This window comes from Oncorhynchus kisutch, linkage group LG15 (assembly GCF_002021735.2).
Source record: "Oncorhynchus kisutch isolate 150728-3 linkage group LG15, Okis_V2, whole genome shotgun sequence".
Classification (NCBI taxonomy): Eukaryota; Metazoa; Chordata; class Actinopteri; order Salmoniformes; family Salmonidae; genus Oncorhynchus; species Oncorhynchus kisutch.
The window spans coordinates 7,688,796-7,711,116 of record NC_034188.2 but is presented as its reverse complement, the minus strand read 5'-3'; positions in this window follow the sequence as shown (position 1 = coordinate 7,711,116).

Here is a 22,321-nt window from a genome sequence, read left to right as displayed (position 1 = left end):
GGTCAGGTAGTGTACAGGTAGGTCAGGTAGTGTACAGGTAGGTCAGGTAGTGTACAGGTCAGGTAGTGTACAGGTCAGGTAGTGTACAGGTCAGGTAGTGTACAGGCAGGTCAGGTAGTGTACAGGTCAGGTAGTGTACAGGCAGGTCAGGTAGTGTACAGGTCAGGTAGTGTACAGGTAGGTCAGGTAGTGTACAGGTCAGGTAGTGTACAGGCAGGTCAGGTAGTGTACAGGTCAGGTAGTGTACAGGTAGGTCAGGTAGTGTACAGGTCAGGTAGTATACAGGTCAGGTAGTGTACAGGTCAGGTAGTGTACAGGTCAGGTAGTGTACAGGTCAGGTAGTGTACAGGTCAGGTAGTGTTCAGGCAGGTCAGGTAGTATACAGGTCAGGTAGTGTACAGGTCAGGTAGTGTACAGGTCAGGTAGTGTACAGGTCAGGTAGTGTACAGGTAGGTCAGGTAGTATACAGGTCAGGTAGTGTACAGGTCAGGTAGTGTACAGGTCAGGTAGTGTACAGGTCAGGTAGTGTTCAGGCAGGTCAGGTAGTGTACAGGTCAGGTAGTGTTCAGGCAGGTCAGGTAGTGTACAGGTCAGGTAGTGTTCAGGCAGGTCAGGTAGTGTTCAGGCAGGTCAGGTAGTGTTCAGGTAGGTCAGGTAGTGTACAGGTCAGGTAGTGTTCAGGCAGGTCAGGTAGTGTACAGGTCAGGTAGTGTTCAGGCAGGTCAGGTAGTGTTCAGGCAGGTCAGGTAGTGTACAGGTCAGGTAGTGTTCAGGCAGGTCAGGTAGTGTTCAGGCAGGTCAGGTAGTGTTCAGGTAGGTCAGGTAGTGTACAGGTCAGGTAGTGTTCAGGCAGGTCAGGTAGTGTACAGGCAGGTCAGGTAGTGTTCAGGTAGGTCAGGTAGTGTACAGGTCAGGTAGTGTTCAGGCAGGTCAGGTAGTGTACAGGTAGGTCAGGTAGTGTACAGGTCAGGTAGTGTTCAGGTAGGTCAGGTAGTGTACAGGTTAGGTAGTGTTCAGGCAGGTCAGGTAGTGTACAGGCAGGTCAGGTAGTGTACAGGTCAGATAGGCATGGCAGGTTGCCTAATGGTTAGAGCTTTGGGCCAGTATCCGAAAGGTTGCTGGATCGAATACCCGAGCTGACAAGGTAAAAAGCCTTCGTTCTGCCCCTGTACAAGGCAGGTAACATACTGTTCCCCAGTAGGCTGTCATTGTAAATAAAGCTTTGTTCTTCAGCTGACTTGCCTAGTTAAATAAAGGTCAAATATAGTGTTAACGTAGGTCAGGTACTTTCTCACTGGTCTGTGGGATATTCTGCAAGTGGCTGTTTCGTTGGCAAGTTGTAGGCCTGCGAGTACACTGACTGTAATTCTACTGATCTGCTGCCAATGGACGGAGGCTTTGTTGTTTTTTTTGTCCAGCAGGAAGGGAGGGAACGCAGGGAGCTGAAGAGAGGGGTTAGAGCACCACTAGTGGACTAGACTAGGAGCACCACAACACCTTTTCCAAAAACAAAAAGTTCAAAAGTGGACACATTTTATACTGTCATCAGGTCACTAGAGAGGGCAGTCAACACACAACGTTTTCCTTAGTAAATGTTCCTATAAATTAAATCAAACTCAATTTTTTTAGTATCACTGTATCTGCTCTTTAGACTTCATAGATAAACACCCATCTTTAGGTATTTCACAGAACCAAAGTATTCACACAAGATCAATTCAACAAACCTGCCCTTTTACATGTGAGATATGAGATGATTATATAACATGAATCAAATCAGGCCACAAAGCAATGTACAAAAAATAAACTTGCACGCAAAAAAAATGATCAGGGGGATAAAAGAAAACGATTCAGTGTTCTTTCTCACAGGAAACTCTATCTGACACCCTGCCCTTCCACTTCCTGTTATAGGGTTTGTGATTTTATAGACGGTTCTACACATCTGAGTCCCAAATGGCACGCTTTCCCTATATAGTGCACTAACTTTGACCAGGACTCATTGGGCTCTGGTCAAAAGTAGAGCACTTATATAGGACACAGGGAATAGCCATTTAGTAGGACACATGCGATATCAGCCCACCTGTTGACACAATTGACTTACGACTGAATGGAGCTCACATTCAATACAGTAAAACCCTCCCAAGTTAACAGTACAGTCTATAATGAATGAAAGGAATCCAATAGATATTGCTAATTCCCACATATTGAAACTAAGCAGTTATCGTTCAACAAACCCATTTTGTAATGTTACATTTGAGTGACACTGCATCTCAGTCACAGGGGCGTCACTATAGACACCCTGGTTCCAATCCAATGTGTTTCACAACCTGACTTGATTGGGAGTCCCACAGGGCAGCGCACAATTGGCCCAGCGTCGTCTGGGTTTGACCGGTGTAGGCCGCCATTGTAAATAAGAATGTGTTCTTAACTGACTTGCCTAGTTAAATCAAATAAAAAATATATATGAAAGAAATATACAACGTAATAGCTTGGAAGTCAGGATAACCTGATTATCCTGGTCTGACCCCAGAACTCTTTAGTCTATAGTAACCTGATTATCCTGGTCTGACCCCACAGATCATTGGTCTATAGTAACCTGGTCTGACCCCACAGCTCTTTAATCTATAGTAACCTGATTATCCTGGTCTGACCCCACAGCTCTTTAATCTATAGTAACCTGATTATCCTGGTCTGACCCCACAGCTCTTTAGTCCATAGTAACCTGATTATCCTGGTCTGACCCCACAGCTCTTTAGTCTATAGTAACCTGATTATCCTGGTCTGACCCCAGAACTCTTTAGTCTATAGTAACCTGATTATCCTGGTCAGACCCCACAGCTCTTTAGTCTATAGTAACCTGATTATCCTGGTCTGACCCCACAGATCATTGGTCTATAGTAACCTGGTCTGACCCCACAGCTCTTTAATCTATAGTAACCTGATTATCCTGGTCTGACTCCACAGCTCTTTAGTCCATAGTAACCTGATTATCCTGGTCTGACCCCACAGCTCTTTAGTCTACAGTAACCTGGTCTGACCCCACAGCTCTTTAGTCTATAGTAGCCTGGTCTGACCCCACAGCTCTTTAGTCTATAGTAACCTGATTATCCTGGTCTGACCCCAGAACTCTTTAGTCTATAGTAACCTGATTACCCTGGTCAGATCCCACAGCTCTTTAGTCTATAGTAACCTGATTATCCTGGTCTAACCCCACAGCTATTTAGTCTTTGGTAACCTGATTATCCTGGTCAGACCCCACAGCTCTTTAGTCTATAGTAACCTGATTATCCTGGGCAGAACCCACAGCTCTTTAGTCTACGGTAACCTGATTATCCTGGTCTGACCCCAGAACTCTTTAGTCTATAGTAACCTGATTATCCTGGTCTGACCCCACAGATCATTGGTCTATAGTAACCTGGTCTGACCCCACAGCTCTTTAATCTATAGTAACCCGATTATCCTGGTCTGACCCCACAGCTCTTTAGTCCATAGTAACCTGATTATCCTGGTCAGATCCCACAGCTCTTTAGTCTATAGTAACCTGATTAACCTGGTCTGACCCCACAGCTCTTTAGTCTATAGTAACCTGATTATCCTGGTCTGACCCCACAGCTATTTAGTCTACAGTAACCTGATTATCCTGGTCAGACCCCACAGCTATTTAGTTTACAGTAACCTGGTCTGACCCCACAGCTCTTTAGTCTATAGTAACCTGATTATCCTGGTCAGACCCCACAGCTCTTTAGTCTATTGTAACCTGATTATCCTGGTCTGACCCCACAGCTCTTTAGTCTACAGTAACCTGGTCTGACCCCACAGCTCTTTAGTCTACAGTAACCTGACTATCCTGGTCAGACCCCACAGCTCTTTAGTCTATAGTAACCTGATCATCCTGGTCAGACCCCACAGCTCTTTAGTCTATAGTAACCTGATTATCCTGGTCAGACCCCACAGATCTTTAGTATACAGTAACCTGGTCTGACCCCACAGTTCTTTAGTCTATAGTAACCTGATTATCCTGGTCAGACCCCACAGCTCTTTAGTCTACAGTAACCTGGTCTGACCCCACAGCTCTTTAGTCTATAGTAACCTGATTATCCTGGTCTGACCCCACAGCTCTTTAGTCTACAGTAACCTGGTCTGACCCCACAGCTCTTTAGTCTATAGTAACCTGATTATCCTGGTCAGACCCCACAGCTCTTTAGTCTATAGTAACCTGATTATCCTGGTCTGAACCCACAGCTCTTTAGTCTATAGTAACCTGAATATCCTGGTCTGACCCCACAGCTCTTTAGTCTATAGTAACATGATTAACCTGGTCTGACCCCACAACTCTTTAGTCTATAGTAACCTGATTATCCTGGTCTGACCCCACAGCTCTTTAGTCAACGGTAACCTGATTATCCTGGTCAGACCCCACAGATCTTAAGTCTACAGTAACCTGATTATCCTGGTCAGACCCCACAGATCTTTAGTCTACAGTAACCTGATTATCCTGGTCAGACCCCACAGCTATTTAGTCTACAGGGTAAAACAACACCAGTTTAACATGCCAGTCTGCTCCTGGTTGGACTGTATGTTCCCAGCCAGGACCCCTGGAGCATTAACAGATTCACACAGCAGAAAGGCACAGCGCTATAATCCTCCTGACTGGATTACGGGCTCCATACTGAGAGAGGAGAACAGGAGCGGTGGAGAGGGCAGAGGGGTGGAGGGGGATGGAGGGGTGGAGAGGGCAGAGGGGTGTGGTGGAGAGGGCAGAGGGGTGTGGTAGAGAGGGCAGAGGGGTGTGGTGGAGAGGACAGAGGGGTGTGGTGGAGAGGGAAGGGGTGGTGGAGAGGGCAGAGGGGTGTGGTGGAGAGGGAAGGGGTGGTGGAGAGGGAAGGGGTGGTGGAGAGGGCAGAGGGGTGTGGTGGAGAGGGAAGGGGTGGTGGAGAGGGAAGGGGCGGTGGAGAGGACAGAGGGGTGTGGTGGAGAGGGAAGTGGTGGTGGAGAGGGCAGAGGGGTGGAGAGGGCAGAGGGGTGGAGAGGGAAGAGGGGTGGAGAGGGCAGAGGGGTGGAGAGGGCAGAGGGGTGGAGAGGGAAGGGGTGGTGGAGAGGGAAGGGGTGGTGGAGAGGACAGAGGGGTGTGGTGGAGAGGGCAGAGGGGTGTGGTGGAGGGGGCAGAGGGGTGTGGTGGAGGGGGCAGAGGGGTGTGGTGGAGGGGGCAGAGGGGTGTGGTGGAGAGGGCAGAGGGGTGGAGAGGGAAGGGGTGGTGGAGAGGGCTGAAGGGTGGAGAGGGCTGAGGGACGGGATGGAGAGGGCTGAGGGACGGGATGGAGAGGGCTGAGGAACGGTGGAGAGGGCTGAGGGACGGTGGAGAGGGCTGAGGGACGGTGGAGAGGGCTGAGGGACGTGATGGAGAGGGCTGAGGGACGGGATGGAGAGGGCTGAGGGACGGGATGGAGAGGGCTGAGGGACGTTGGAGAGGGCTGAGGGACGGTGGAGAGGGCTGAGGGACGGTGGAGAGGGCTGAGGGACGGGATGGAGAGGGCTGAGGGACGGGATGGAGAGGGCTGAGGGACGGGATGGAGAGGGCTGAGGGACGGGATGGAGAGGGCTGAGGGACGGTGGAGAGGGCTGAGGGACGGGATGGAGAGGGCTGAGGGACGGTGGAGAGGGCTGAGGGACGTGATGGAGAGGGCTGAGGGACGGTGGAGAGGGCTGAGGGACGGTGGAGAGGGCTGAGGGACGGGATGGAGAGGGCTGAGGGACGGGATGGAGAGGGCTGAGGGACGTTGGAGAGGGCTGAGGGACGGTGGAGAGGGCTGAGGGACGGGATGGAGAGGGCTGAGGGATGGGATGGAGAGGGCTGAGGGACGGGATGGAGAGGGCTGAGGGACGGGATGAAGAGGGCTGAGGGACGGGATGGAGAGGGCTGAGGGACGGTGGAGAGGGCTGAGGGACGGGATGGAGAGGGCTGAGGGACGGTGGAGAGGGCTGAGGGACGTGATGGAGAGGGCTGAGGGACGGTGGAGAGGGCTGAGGGACGGTGGAGAGGGCTGAGGGACGGGATGGAGAAGGCTGAGGGACGGGATGGAGAGGGCTGAGGGACGTTGGAGAGGGCTGAGGGACGGTGGAGAGGACTGAGGGACGGGATGGAGAGGGCTGAGGGACGGGATGGAGAGGGCTGAGGGACGGTGGAGAGGGCTGAGGGACGGGATGGAGAGGGATGAGGGACGGTGGAGAGGGCTGAGGGACGGGATGGAGAGGGAAGGGGTGGTGGAGAGGGCTGAAGGGTGGAGAGGGCTGAGGGACGGTGGAGAGGGCTGAGGGACGTGATGGAGAGGGCTGAGGGACGGTGGAGAGGGCTGAGGGACGGTGGAGAGGGCTGAGGGACGGGATGGAGAGGGATGAGGGATGGTGGAGAGGGCTGAGGGACAGGATGGAGAGGGCTGAGGGACGGTGGAGAGGTGTGTGTTCCAAAGTTCTTGTTGTCAGTTGGATTGGATAACTGGGGGAATGGTGGCCGGGAAAACTCCCCACTGTGAGACTTTCAGTAGGGAGGCAGGAAGGCAGTGACACACATTGGAGAAGTGAAATTTGTGACTGACTCCCAGACCAAGCTACTCTTCTACTCTCTCCAAATGAATGCACTGAGGAAGTGTGTGGATCTCAGACTGGTCGGTCTGTGTCTGTGGTGTCCCAGGCTAGTTCAACATGACAGATCCTGCTCCGTTGTGTCCCAGGCTAGTTCATCATGACAGCTGCTGCTCCGTGGTGTCCCAGGCTAGTTCATCATGACAGCTCCTGCTCTGTGGTGTCCCAGGCTAGTTCATCATGACAGCTCCTGCTCCGTGGTGTCCCAGGCTAGTTCATCATGACAGCTCCTGCTCCGTGGTGTCCCAGGCTAGTTCATCATGTCAGCTCCTGTTTTGTGGGGTCCCAGGCTAGTTCATCATGACAGCTCCTGCTCCGTGGTGTCCCAGGCTAGTTCAACATGACAGCTCCTGCTCTGTGGTGTCCCAGGCTAGTTCATCATGACAGCTCTTGCTCTGTGGTGTCCCAGGCTAGTTCATATCGACAGCTCCTGCTCCGTGGTGTCCCAGGCTAGTTCATCATGACAGCTCCTGCTCCGTGGTGTCCCAGGCTAGTTCATCATGACAGCTCCTGCTCCGTGGTGTCCCAGGCTAGTTCATCATGACAGCTCCTGCTCTGTGGTGTCCCAGGCTAGTTCATCATGACAGCTCTTGCTCCGTGGTGTCCCAGTCTAGTTCATCATGACAGCTCCTACTCCGGGGTGTCCCAGGGTAGTTCAACATGACAGCTCCTGCTCTGTGGTGTCCCAGGCTAGTTCATCATGACAGCTCTTGCTCCGTGGTGTCCCAGTCTAGTTCATCATGACAGCTCCTGCTCCGGGGTGTCCCAGGCTAGTTCATCATGACAGCTGCTGCTCCGTGGTGTCCCAGGCTAGTTCATCATGACAGCTCCTGCTCCGTGGTGTCCCAGGCTAGTTCATCATGACAGCTGCTGCTCCGTGGTGTCCCAGGTTAGTTCATCATGACAGCTCCTGCTCTGTGGTGTCCCAGGCTAGTTCATATCGACAGCTCCTGCTCCGTGGTGTCCCAGGCTAGTTCATCATGACAGCTGCTGCTCCGTGGTGTCCCAGGCTAATTCATCATGACAGCTCCTGCTCCGTGGTGTCCCATGGAAGCCCTAATGCTCCTGCCCTATTTAGACCTAATAAATGGGTCTACAGTGCCTTGCGAAAGTATTCGGCCCCCTTGAACTTTGCAACCTTTTGCGACCATTTCAGGCTTCAAACATAAAGATATAAAACTGTGTTTTTTTGTGAAGAATCAACAACAAGTGGGACACAATCATGAAGTGGAACGACATTTATTGGATATTTCAAACTTTTTTAACAAATCAAAAACTGAAAAATTGGGCGTGCAAAATTAAATGCTGCTTGCTGCTTGTGTTTGTGTGTGTGTGTTTGTGTGTGTGTGTGTCTTTGTGTGTGTGTGTTTGTGTGTGTGTGTGTCTTTGTGTGAGTGTGTGTTTGTGTGTGTGTCTTTGTGTGTGTGTGTGTGTGTGTGTGTGTGTGTGTAGCCTTCTTGGTTTGCCTTTTAATTTCTCAGGTGTGTGTACTGTATGAAGGTAGGAGTGAGTATTTACAGGTGTGTGTATCATGGTAATTAAAAGTCAACATTATAAAAAGTAAATGTTTCGTAACTGTCTCTGTAATGATAGGGTGCCACCGCCAATTATAGGTACATATAGTACAGAACAACAAACCCAGACAGGTAAACAAACACAGCAATAATTCATTCCTTGCCTGTGGTCACGGCACACACACACACACACACACACACACACACACACACACACATAAAGACACACTCACACAGCCTCTTGAAAGTGTAAACCCAGGTATCGACAACCAAAACGTAGGAGTAGGTTAGGCTGAGGTGAAGTTGAGGTGAAGTTGAGGTGAAGTTGAGGGGAAGTTGAGGTGAAATTGAGGGTTAGTTGAGGTGAAGTTGAGGGGAAGTTGAGGTGAAGTTGAGGGTGAAGTTGAGGGGAGGTTGAGGGGAAGTTGAGGTGAAGTTGAGGGGAAGTTGAGGTGAAGTTGAGGGTGAAGTTGAGGGGAGGTTGAGGGGAAGTTGAGGTGAAGTTGACGGGAAGTTGAGGTGAAATTGAGGGGAAGTTGAGGTGAAGTTGAGGGGAAGTTGAGGTGAAGTTGAGGGTGAAGTTGAGGGGAAGTTGAGGTGAAGTTGAGGGTGAAGTTGAGGTGAAGTTGAGGTGAAGTTGAGGGGAAGTTGAGGTGAAATTCTGGATGATGACATCTTTGTATTCTGCCAGGTACCCTCAGGCTGGCATGGAGAGAATGAAGTCAGAGGAAGAATCACAACGTAACACTACATGAATAACAACCAACGCTAACACTCTAATACAATGTTTTCAATAGGTTAAGGTATGCTACAGGCTGTAGTTGAATGCCTCTGAGTAAAGATGTGGGTTAATCCTGTGGTTTTATGTCCGGAGGGGTGAGCAGGCATGGTATATTGTCCTAATGACAAGGGCTAATTTGCCACGCAAATGAATGAGAGAGTTGTTGGGGAGTACTTACAATAATACAAAATATGTTTTAAATGTTAACCATTTCGGGAAATCCTACAGATGGTTAAGCAGTATATCAAGAGGGCTGTGGGGTAATCCTACAGATGGTTATGCAGAATATCAAGAGGGCTGTGGGGTAATCCTACAGATGGTTATATGGTATATCAAGAGGGCTGTGGGGTAATCCTACAGATGGTTATATGGTATATCAAGAGGGCTGTGGGGTAATCCTACAGATGGTTATGCAGAATATCAAGAGGGCTGTGGGGTAATCCTACAGATGGTTAAGCAGTATATCAAGAGGGCTGTGGGGTAATCCTACAGATGGTTATATGGTATATCAAGAGGGCTGTGGGGTAATCCTACAGATGGTTATATGGTATATCAAGAGGGCTGTGGGGTAATCCTACAGATGGTTAAGCAGTATATCAAGAGGGCTGTGGGGTAATCCTACAGATGGTTATATGGTATATCAAGAGGGCTGTGGGGTAATCCTACAGATGGTTATATGGTATATCAAGAGGGCTGTGGGGTAATCCTACAGATGGATATATGGTATATCAAGAGGGCTGTGGGGTAATCCTACAGATGGTTATGCAGTATGTCCAGAGGGCTGTAGGGTAATCCTACAGATGGTTATATGGTACATCAAGAGGGCTGTAGGGTTATCCTACAGATGGTTATGATGGCACCCCGTAGGATGCAGTTTAAAAACCCTTTATCTATAGTCTCAGACTGAAACATAGTAAACTCTATCTATAGTCTCAGACTGGAACATAGTAAACTCTATCTATAGTCTCAGACTGGAACATAGTAAACTCTATCTATAGTCTCAGACTGGAACATAGTAAACTCTATCTATAGTCTCAGACTAGAACATAGTCAACTCTATCTATAGTCTCAGACTGGAACATAGTCAACTCTATCTATAGTCTCAGACTGGACCTCTATCTATATCCCAGACTGGAACATAGTGAACTCTATCTATATCCCAGACTGGAACATAGTAAACTCTATCTATAGTCTCAGACTGGACCTCTATCTATATCCCAGACTGGAACATAGTAAACTCTATCTGTATCCCAGACTGGAACATAGTAAACTCTATCTGTATCCCAGACTGGAACATAGTAAACTCTATCTGTATCCCAGACTGGAACATAGTAAACTCTATCTGTATCCCAGACTGGAACATAGTAAACTCTATCTATAGTCTCAGACTGGAACATAGTGAACTCTATCTATATCCCAGACTGGAACAGTACATAGTAAATAGCAGGCTCTGACAGTTTCACCATTTTCTGCAACTTTTTATAGAGCACTGAAATAGTAGAGTGAAAAGTGTGATGTTTCGATCTGCCTGCCAGAATATATACGTTAACCTCTGCATCCGTTTCTTCACTGATTGGTCTCTGTTACCAAAACGTGGATTAAACAAATGTTGTGTAATATTGTTCCTAGTATCGAGGTCAATATTTCCAGCATTGATTTTTAATGCAGACTGTCAAGGTCTCTGGTCTGTTTATATTGCGTGTTGTTACCATTTTGGGCATTTAAATTTTTTTTGTGCTGAGTTGTATTATGAGTAAGGCCAGGCAATGACTAATGGGTGAGAATTTCCATGCTGGTAAGGATGAAAACAACGTTTGATCCCTGGTGTTCTGGGTTTAGCTGTGGCCTGTCTAATCCCTATATGGTCCTAAATGGAATCCTATTGCCTATATAGTGCACTACTTTTGGTGGGCCCCAGTTAAAAGTAGTGCCCCTATATAGGGAATAGGGTGCAGTTTGGGACGAATCACCTGCATCTATAGTTAGACTGAAGGCTAGGTTAAAATCTGTTTTTATACTCAAGGTCAAAGAACATTCTGTTCCATTCCATTCGTTGTAAAAACTGAGACACACATTTTCCCTCCCCTTACCCTCCTCCTCCCTTACTGTCAGACCTCGGTATAAATTATATTAGAGATCATTTAAAATACATTAGATGTGCTTGCTTGATTTTCGCTAAAGAGCAAAACCCGTCCGTGTGTGGCACTCTTTGTCCATTAACATAAAGCACAACACTGAACGTATCTAATAGTATTTGAACCCAGATCTGCTTCCCTCCCAGTACCATTAGTGATCCTGTTTTCTCTCTCAGCAGAACACACAGATGCACTAACTCTTGCCATAGTGCTTATTTAATCACACAGCAAGACCATTATATATTATACAACAGTACCACAGTACATCAACCATTTTGAATACGCTAACATTCTGTTCATTATTTTCATTAGACCGTAATGATATTGGAGACAAATGATGAAGGCTGAAACAGAAAGATTCCATGACAAACCACAACTGTAACACTACTTATCAACATGGCAAGCATCAAGTAAATATAAATGAAACAACAAGATACACACATAGAAAAAAGTCCCCAGTCACTATCGAATACTGCAGAAACAGAGCAAGAAAGCTTTAGCAGTGCTGTTTCAGGGCTGCTTCATGGCTGCTTCAGGGCTGCTTCATGGCTGCTTCAGGGCTGCTTCATGGCTGTTTCAGGGCTGCTTCATGGCTGCTTCAGGGCTGCTTCATGGCTGCTTCAGGGCTGTTTCATGGCTGCTTCAGGGCTGCTTCAGGGCTGCTTCATGGCTGTTTCAGGGCTGCTTCATGGCTGTTTCAGGGCTGCTTCATGGCTGCTTCAGGGCTGCTTCATGGCTGCTTCAGGGCTGCTTCAGGGCTGCTTCATGGCTGCTTCAGGGCTGCTTCATGGCTGCTTCATGGCTGCTTCATGGCTGCTTCAGGGCTGCTTCATGGCTGCTTCATGGCTGCTTCATGGCTGCTTCAGGGCTGCTTCATGGCTGCTTCAGGGCTGCTTCAGGGCTGTTTCAGGGCTGCTTCATAGCTGCTTCAGGGCTGCTTCATGGCTGCTTCAGGGCTGCTTCAGGGCTGTTTCAGGGCTGCTTCATGGCTGCTTCAGGGCTGCTTCATGGCTGCTTCAGGGCTGCTTCATTGCTGCTTCAGGGCTGCTTCATGGCTGCTTCATGGCTGCATCATGGCTGCTTCAGGGCTGCTTCATGGCTGCTTCATGGCTGCTTCAGGGCTGCATCATGGCTGCTTCAAGGCTGCTTCATGGCTGCTTCATGGCTGCATCATGGCTGTTTCAGGGCTGCTTCATGGCTGCTCAGGGCTGCTTCAGGGCTGCTTCATGGCTGCTCAGGGCTGCTTCAGGGCTGCTTCATGGCTGCTTCATGGCTGCATCATGGCTGCTTCAGGGCTGCTTCAGGGGTGCTTCAGCACTTCTTCAGGGCTGCTTCAGGGGTGCTTCAGCACTTCTTCAGGGCTGCTTCAGTGCTGCTTCAGGGATGCTTCAGGGCTGCTTCAGGGCTGCTTCAGGGCTGCTTCAGGGCTGCTTCATGGCAGCTTCATGGCTGCTTCAGTGCTGCTTCATGGCTGCTTCATGGCTGCTTCAGGGCTGCTTCAGGGCTGCTTCAGGGATGCTTCAGGGATGCTTCATGGCCAGTGCTGCTTCATGGCTGCTTCATGGCTGCTTCAGTGCTGCTTCATGGCTGCTTCATGGCTGCTTCAGGGGTGCTTCAGGGATGCTTCAGGGCTGCTTCAGGGATGCTTCATGGCCAGTGCTGCTTCAGGGCAGCTCCAGGGTCACACCACGCTCTGAACAGGAGTCTCCATCCAAACACTGAACTGAGTTTAATAATAACTATTCTGCTTTATACCTCGACAGAATGCAGAAGTTAGTCACGTGACATGAGAGGTTTCTCAAGTCGGTATTCCCATACCCACCCAATGGTCTGCGCCCCCAAATGGCTTCCTATTCCCTATATAGTGCACTACTTTTGCCCTGGGTCAAGCTATTGCACTGTACAGAGAATAGGAAGCCATATGGGACGCAACCCAATAACATGACTGAGCTGAGCGCTTGAAGACGGCGTTGAGGTAACCTCTTCACAACCACAACTTCCCCTATCGCTGAGGGGCCAATCAAGAACGCTGACGAAATGTCCTCGCCCTAACCACAAGGCCATGCCTTTTTCCTGACTATCTGAACACAGAAACGAAACATAATTTTTTTGTTTTGATGCCTTCTTGTTTTTCTCTCAGATTAAGGTTAAAGAATGTGGCGTGGCTGAATGAGGGGTAAACCAGAGATGTCAGCGCACATATAACATGGCGCAATCCTTAGTAGACTGGTGTTAATGACTTACAATTTTTAGGGCCTTTCTCTGACACCGCCTGGTATAGAGGTTTTGTATGGCAGGAAGCTTGGCCCCAGTGATGTACTGGGCCGTTCGCACTACCCTCTGTAGTGCACTGTGGTCGGAGGCCGAGCAGTTGCCATACCAGGCAGTGATGCAACCGGTCAGGATGCTCTCGAAGGTGCAGCTGTAGAACCTTTTGAGGATCCATGCCAAATCTTTTCAGTCTCCTGAGGGGGAATAGGTTTTGTCGCTTCCTCTTCACGGCTGTCTTGGTGTGTTTGGACCATGTTAGTTTGTTGGTGATGTGGACACTAAGGAACTTGAAGCTCTCAACCTGCTCCACTGCAGCCCCATCGATGAGAATCGGGGCGTGCTCTGTCTTCTTTTTCCTGTAGTCCACAATCATCTCCTTTGTCTGGATCACGTTGAGGGGAGAGGTTGTAGTCCTGGCACCACACGGCCAGGTCTCTGACCTCCTCCCTATAGGCTGTCTCGGCGTGGACCACTGCATCGGCAGATCTAGGTTGAGTTCAAGTGGTATTTATAATCTGGCCAGGGCTTGCAGGGTGTTTTTTATTTACTAGTCCGTTGGTTCCATTGCACTACGCAGACAAGCAATGTCATACCTGTTCCTCAAGCACAACTAAGTACTAGACCAATATTAGTTCTGTTCTATGATCCATTCGGACCTGTGATTGGGTAGACTGGCTGTCTGATGTCTGCACGTGAACTTGTTAGATAGATTGACAGTGGAGACATTAAGTCAACTTAGCTCAAGTCAGGTAATCACTTATTGTGAATTTAAGAACAAATGTTTATTTACAGTGACAGCCTAGACCGGCCAAACCCTAACAACGCTGGGCCAATTGTGCACCGCCCTATGGGACTTCCAATCACGGGTGGTTGTGATACAGCCTGGAATCTAACCAGGGTTTGTACATCTAGCACTGAGATGCAGTTCCTTAGACCACGGCGCCACTCGGGAGCCCCCAGATAATCTGTCAACAACCTGCCAGCATGCAGTCAGGTGCAGGAGTAGCAGCTACCTCTGCTGTGTGTTGGTAAAGAATGCCAGGTAACCCAGGTCTCAATAGCCCCTCCACTCCATAGGCAGTAGATGGTACTGCAGACAGAAGAGACACCTCCGGCTGTAGCAATGTCTCCCCTATAGGCAATAGATGGTACTGCAGACTGACACCCCAGGCTGTAGCAGTGTGTCCCCTATAGGCAGTAGATGGTACTGCAGACCGACACCCCAGGCTGTAGCAGTGTCTCCCCTATAGGCAGTAGATGGTACTGCAGACCGACACCCCAGGCTGTAGCAGTGTGTCCCCTATAGGCAGTAGAAGGTACTGCAGACCGACACCCCAGGCTGTAGCAGTGTCTCCCCTATAGGCAGTAGATGGTACTGCAGACCGACACCCCAGGCTGTAGCAGTGTCTCCCCTATAGGCAGTAGATGGTACTGCAGACCGACACCCCAGGCTGTAGCAGTGTGTCCCCTATAGGCAGTAGAAGGTACTGCAGACCGACACCCCAGGCTGTAGCAGTGTCTCCCCTATAGGCAGTAGATGGTACTGTAGACCGACACCCCAGGCTGTAGCAGTGGCTCCCCTATAGGCAGTAGATGGTACTGCAGACTGACACCCCAGGCTGTAGCAGTGTCTGGAAGCTGAAGTAGCTACCCAACAAGCACTTGAACATGTCAGGGCTGGGCTGTGTGATCACTGTCTGTAAGTCATGTGTCTGTCTGCCTTAATTAAATGCATTCTTCATCAAATTGTACTGTGATTGCCTGAATGTTGATAGATTTCTTTCAGTCTTTGTTTTGGAGTCATTATTTGTTCCAGTTGCATTTAATTGCCTACGCACTGCTTTAGTCTTTGACCTGACCATGACATACTATTGCTCACCGCTTGGTTCATTAAGGTGAACACGTGTTATATATTTTTCCCCCCTATAGAGAAACTCTCTCCAAGTTAACCTGCTGTGAAGAAGACGAAGAATTGTTCTGATTTTGTGTGCTCTGCGGACTGGCACACTGTAACTTCGTCCCAAATGGCACCCTTATTCACTTTAGACCTCCAAAGTGGGGGGGGGGGGGGGGGGGGGGGGGAGTAGTGCACTATAAAGGGAATAGGGTGCCATTTGGGACACCGACCCACTGTGTTGACGTCAAGCCAGAGACTATAACTGGCATCATGCCCATGTTGCTTGCCTTGCGTGCCACCAAGGTTTGCCTGATTTGCATCTGTGCTGCTATTGGAACACTGGCTGAGTCGAGTGTACAGTACGAGTTCACAAGTTGACACGGTGTCATGTTGATATCCCTTTATCTGTCTATATGTCTACGTGTCTGTCGCTGACGCTGTTGTACTCGCTGTGTTGATCTCAGCGTCATTATGTCTCTCTCTCTCTCGCTCTCTCTCTCTCTCTCTCTGCCTTTCTCTTTCTCTCTCTCTCACTGTCTGCCTGTCTCTCTCTTTCTCTGTCTCTCTCTGTCTTTCTCTCTCATGCTCTTTCTCTCTCTCTCTCTCTCTCTCTCTCTCTCTCTCTCTCTCTCTCTCTCTCTTTCTTCTTCTCTGTCTATCTCTCTCTCTCTGTCTCTCTCTCTGTCTCTCTCTCTCTGTATCTCTCTCTCTGTATCTCTCTCTCTCTGTCTCTCTCTGTCTCTCTCTCTCTCTCTCTCTCTCTCTCTCTCTCTCTCTCTGTCTCTCTCCTCTCTCTCTCTCTCTCTCTCTCTCTCTCTCTCTCTCTGTCTCTCTCTCTGTCTCTCTCTCTCTCTCTCTCTCTCTCTCTCTCTCTCTCTCTCTCTCTCTCTCTCTCTCTCTCTCTCTCTCTCTCTGTCTCTCTCTCTGTCTCTCTCTCTCTCTCTCTGTCTCTCTGTATCTCTCTCTCTCTCTCTCTCTCTCTCTCTCTCTCTCTCTCTCTCTCTCTCTCTGTCTCTCTCTCTGTCTCTCTCTCTCTCTCTCTCTGTCTCCCGGACACCTGGGTCAGGCCACTGTAAGGAATCATTCCTGGCCACCTGGGGTTTAGGGTCAGGCCACTGTAAAGAATCATTCCTGGCCACCTGGTTTAGGCCACTGTGAGGAATCATTCCCGGCCACCTGGGGTTTAGGGTCAGGCCACTGTAAGTGTGTCATGGACAGGAGAGTAGTGTTGTGTCACATGATGCTGTGAACACTGAGGCTGTCCTAATAACACGTCACGTTGTTGTTGTTGCAGCTTCACAACTAGTGTATCAAATTACCATCGGAGAAAGTCGTTCTTAAACCCGTCTCAAGCAATTAAAAACACAATGGTTTTTTTCTGACAGTTGGATGCAGAGTCTTACATAACGTTTCGTTGTCTGGTGTGAACCAAAAGTTGGGCCTTGGTTAAAGTAGTGTGTTAAACAGGGAGTAGGGTGCCGTTTGAGAAGCACAAGAGGCCAGATCATAAACAGGTTTTTGTCTTCAGTGTCTTGTTGTTGGTCACGCATAGTTGTGATGTTCTAGCCTGCACAGTCGGCTTCTGAACACCCTTTATTCACAGGGTGCATTACACAACTCCATGCAAATCACAAGACCTTCGGTGTGTTGAGGTCAGTATGTTCAGTAGATAAGACTCTGTCTAACAGGACAGTACACACGCAAACGCACAGACAGACAGACAGACAGGCAGGCAGGCAGTTAGGCAGACAGGCGCACACACACACACACAGACAGACACACAGACACACACACAGACCGTCCTACATCAAGATCTCTCTGCCTTGCAACACAATGCCCCTCTTGTCCTCTGAAGTAAAATCCTCATCACCCACACCAGACCGGTGTCCTCCTCACTCTACACATTAGGAATCAAAACAACAAAGACTATGTCAGGACGGAACACCCAACACCCAGGCTACAGCTGAGTGGGTTGAAATGTATTTTTAAAAAGTCACTTTTTACTTTTCTAAATGTCTGTGCTGGGGCAATGTTACATCGCTAATGTGACAAACTCTCTTGCAAGAGACACTTTTGGAATCAAAACAATAACGGCTATGTTAGGACATCCCACCTCTTCACTGAATTTAAGTATCCCGAAATTCAGAATCTCTGATAGGACAGAAGAGAATATCGCTGTAATTACAACAATGAACCTTCTACCAACCTACTGAGAGCTCTGTGCAGTAGGCCATATAAGAACTCTGTGGCTTATAAGAACTCTGTGGCTCTGTGGCTTATAAGAACTCTGTGGCTTATAAGAACTCTGTGGCTCTGTGGCTTATAAGAACTCTGTGGCTTATAAGAACTCTGTGGCTTATAAGAACTCTGTGGCTTACAATAACTCTGTGGCTTATAAGAACTCTGTGGCTTACAAGAACTCTGTGGCTTATAAGAACTCTGTGGCTTACAATAACTCTGTGGCTTATAAGAACTCTGTGGCTTACAAGAACTCTGTGGCTTATAAGAACTCGGTAGCTTATAAGAACTCTGTAGCTTACAAGAACTCGGTAGCTTATAATAACTCTGTGGCTTACAAGAACTCGGTAGCTTATAAGAACTCTGTAGCTTACAAGAACTCGGTAGCTTATAAGAACTCTGTGGCTTATAATAACTCTGTGGCTTAAAATAACTCTGTGGCTTATAAGAACTCTGTGGCTTATAAGAACTCTGTGGCTTATAAGAACTCTGTGGCTTACAAGAACTCTGTGGCTTATAAGAACTCTGTGGCTTACAAGAACTCTGTGGCTTATAATAACTCTGTGGCTTAAAATAACTCTGTGGCTTATAAGAACTCTGTGGCTTATAAGAACTCTGTGGCTTATAAGAACTCTGTGGCTTATAAGAACTCTGTGGCTTATAAGAACTCTCTGGCTTAAAATAACTCTGTGGCTTATAAGAACTCTGTGGCTTATAAGAACTCTGTGGCTCTCTGGCTTATAAGAACTCTGTGGCTTATAAGAACTCTGTGGCTTACATGAACACTACAGGCCCAAATCCTTGGGATCTCGTCAGTTCACTGTTAGTGTATGTTAGTGAATGATAACACAGGGGCAGCAGAGTCAGATGTTCCTCTGTTACCCAGGGTTCTTTGAGGTGAAGCTGGCTGCTGTACTGTAGCAGCCGAGTTCCAATGTCCTGTTTCATGTTCTAGAACATTGACAGTGTGTAATATGATCCCCTATGTCCACATACAGATATCTGGTACTCCCTCTAAAATAGAAGGTGGTCAAGGACATTAAAAGAGGGTCAATCGAGATAAAAATGTGGGATCCATATATTTGAAATAGAGTCTGAATGGCCTAGCAGTAAAGCTTCAGTCTCTGAGACGTCTGTAGTGTTGGCATGGTGTTGAATATGGCCTACTGCTCTTTGACACTGTCAAACTGTTCACAGTCAGCATCTTTCGCTATCTGTTCAATTAAAATCAGATGTATTTATTTATATATCTTTTATAAATACAGGTCAAGTCACTATGCCATACCCTTCTTCTGCATTAACCTTTTTGACCATATTTCTTACATAAATCAGGACATTCATAAACACTCATGTGATTACTCATGTGTACTTCCTTTGAAATGGCCATTGTGAAGTCTGTCGTTAAGTCTCATAGGACAACAGAGGGGACAGTACAGGGACATTAAGTTCACGTCGCAGACTTTCTGTCCTTCTGTTCATCTTCCTTTGATTTCACGCAGGACTAGTGAGGTGTTATAAACATGACAAGAAAAAATGCCAGATTTACTGTAAGAATCTGCTCAATGAGCAACTAGGAATGCGTCCCAAATGGCACCCTATTCCCATAGTTCACAGCTTTTGACCAGAATCCAGTGTGCACTATATAGGGAATAGGGTGCCATTTGCGATGTAGCCTAGAAATAACATATACTACATGGAGTCTGTGATTTGACCCTCTAATGTCGTACTTGTGTATTTCACGGCTGGTGAGATGATTTCCACACAATCCCAAGAAGAAAATAAGGTGGAACTGGGAAATGGACAGGGCTTTGTCTGCCCTAAATGAAGCACCATCAAGCATTTTAGGGAAGAGATCCTCCGGCTGTTTGCTCGGCTAAGAAAAAAAGGATAACCTGCTTTCTAAGTACACGGACCTTGATCTAGACCAGGCAAACCTTGATCTAGACCAGGCAAACCTTGATCTAGACCAGGCAAACCTTGATCTAGACCCGTTTTAAATGCCTCCTATAGCAAAGCTGTTGATGAGTCGTGTGGCGTTAATCTGAAAAACTGTTGATGAGTCGTGTGGCATTAATCTGAAAAACTGTTGATGAGTCGTGTGGCGTTAATCTACAAAGCTGTTGATGAGTCGTGCGGGGTTAATCTGCAAAGCTGTTGATGAGTTGTGAGGCGTTAATCTGAAAAGCTGTTGATGAGTTGTGAGGCGTTAATCTGAAAAGCTGTTGATGAGTCGTGCGGCGTTAATCTACAAAGCTGTTGATCAGTCGTGTGGCGTTAATCTGAAAAGCTGTTGATGAGTCGTGTGGCGTTAATCTACAAAGCTGTTGATGAGTCGTGTGGCGTTAATCTACGAAGCTGTTGATGAGTCGTGTGGCGTTAATCTGCAAAGCGTCTTATATCGTCTGAAAGATTAAATTCTTGTTAATCTAATTCCACTGTCCAATTTATAGTAGCTATTACAGTGAAATAATACCATGCTATTGTTTGAGGAGAGTGCACAGTTATGAACTTGAAAAGTTATTAATAAACCAATTTGGGTAGTCTTGATTCAACATTTTGAACAGATATGCAATGGTCTATTGGATCAGTCTAAAATATTGCACATACACTGCTGCCCTCTAGTGGCCAAAATCTAAACTGGAATAATACATTGTGGCTTTTCTCTTGCATTTCAAAGATGCTACTTTTTTTATTTTTAAATGCATGTTGTTTACTTTGTATTATCTTTTACCAGCTCTAGTGTGTTATATTCTCCTACATTAACTTCACATTTTCAAAAACTTCAAAGTGTTTCCGTTCAAACGGTACCAAGAATATGCATATCCTTGCTTCAGTCCTGAGCTACAGGCAGTTATATTTGGGTGTCATTTTAGGCAAAAATTGGAAAAAAAGGGTCTGATTATTAAGAGCTTTTTATTAAGAGAATTTTATCTCCCTCACCAACTTCAAACATCTGCTATCCGAGCAGCTAACCGATCGCTGCAGCTGTACATAGTCTATCGGTAAATAGCCCAACCAATTTTACCTACCTCATCCCCATACTGTTTATATTTATTTACTTTTCTGCTCTTTTGCACACCAATATCTCTACCTGTACATGACCATCTGATCATTTATCACTCCAGTGTTAATCTGCAAAATTGTAATTATTCACCTACCTCCTCATGCCTTTTGCACACAATGTATATAGACTCTCTTTTTTTTCTACTGTGTTATTGACTTGTTAATTGTTTACTCCATGTGTAACTGCTATGCTTTATCTTGGCCAGGTCGCAGTTGCAAATGAGAACTTGTTCTCAACTAACCTACCTGGTTAAATAAAGGTGTTCTCAACTAGCCTACCTGGTTAAATAAAGGTGTTCTCAACTAGCCTACCTGGTTAAATAAAGGTGTTCTCAACTAGCCTACCTGGTTAAATAAAGGTGTTCTCAACTAGCCTACCTGGTTAAATAAAGGTGTTCTCAACTAGTCTACCTGGTTAAATAAAGGTGTTCTCAACTAGCCTACCTGGTTAAATAAAGGTGTTCTCAACTAGCCTACCTGGTTAAATAAAGGTGTTCTCAACTAGCCTACCTGGTTAAATAAAGGTGAAATAAAAAATAAAATAAAATAAATAAAAAATAATGAATTTGACTGTGTTCTTCTGTGTTCTTCATTGATGGCCTGATACATCTTACCCCTGCAAACCTATGTGAACTTTCCTCCACGTGTAAATGTGTTGAGTTTGCAACATATTTCAGGGATAAAATAATCAACATTAGGCTGGGTATCAGTCAAGCAAAACCTGATGAGAAGTTTGATGATATGTTCTCTAGCCTTCCACGCAAAGGCATTATAGATGTATTGTCCCTGGTTGACACAGACATGTTCAGGAAAGTGATATCACAACTTAAGTCTTCTACCTGCCTTCTCCATCCTATCCCCACCACCTTCTACCTGCCTTCTAGATCCTATCATCACCACCTTCTACCTGCCTTCTAGATCCTACCCTCACCACCTTCTACCTGCCTTCTAGATCCTATCCCCACCACCTTCTACCTGCATTCTCCATCCTATCCTCACCACCTTCTACCTGCCTTCTAGATCCTATCCCCACCACCTTCTACCTGCCTTCTAGATCCTATCCCCACCACCTTCTACCTGCCTTCTAGATCCTATCCTCACCACCTTCTACCTGCCTTCTAGATCCTATCCTCACCACCTTCTACCTGCCTTCTAGATCCTATCCCCACCACCTTCTACCTGCCTTCTAGATCCTATCCCCACCACCTTCTACCTGCCTTCTAGATCCTATCCTCACCACCTTCTACCTGCCTTCTAGATCCTATCCCCACCACCTTCTACCTGCCTTCTAGATCCTATCCCCACCACCTTCTACCTGCCTTCTAGATCCTATCCCCACCACCTTCTACCTGCCTTCTAGATCCTATCCCCACCACCTTCTACCTGCCTTCTAGATCCTACCCTCACCACCTTCTACCTGCCTTCTAGATCCTATCCTCACCACCTTCTACCTGCCTTCTAGATCCTATCCCCACCACCTTCTACCTGCCTTCTAGATCCTATCCTCACCACCTTCTACCTGCCTTCTAGATCCTATCCTCACCACCTTCTACCTGCCTTCTAGATCCTATCCCCACCACCTTCTACCTGCCTTCTAGATCCTATCCCCACCACCTTCTACCTGCCTTCTAGATCCTATCCCCACCACCTTCTACCTGCCTTCTAGATCCTATCCCCACCACCTTCTACCTGCCTTCTAGATCCTATCCTCACCACCTTCTACCTGCCTTCTAGATCCTATCCTCACCACCTTCTACCTGCCTTCTAGATCCTATCCCCACCACCT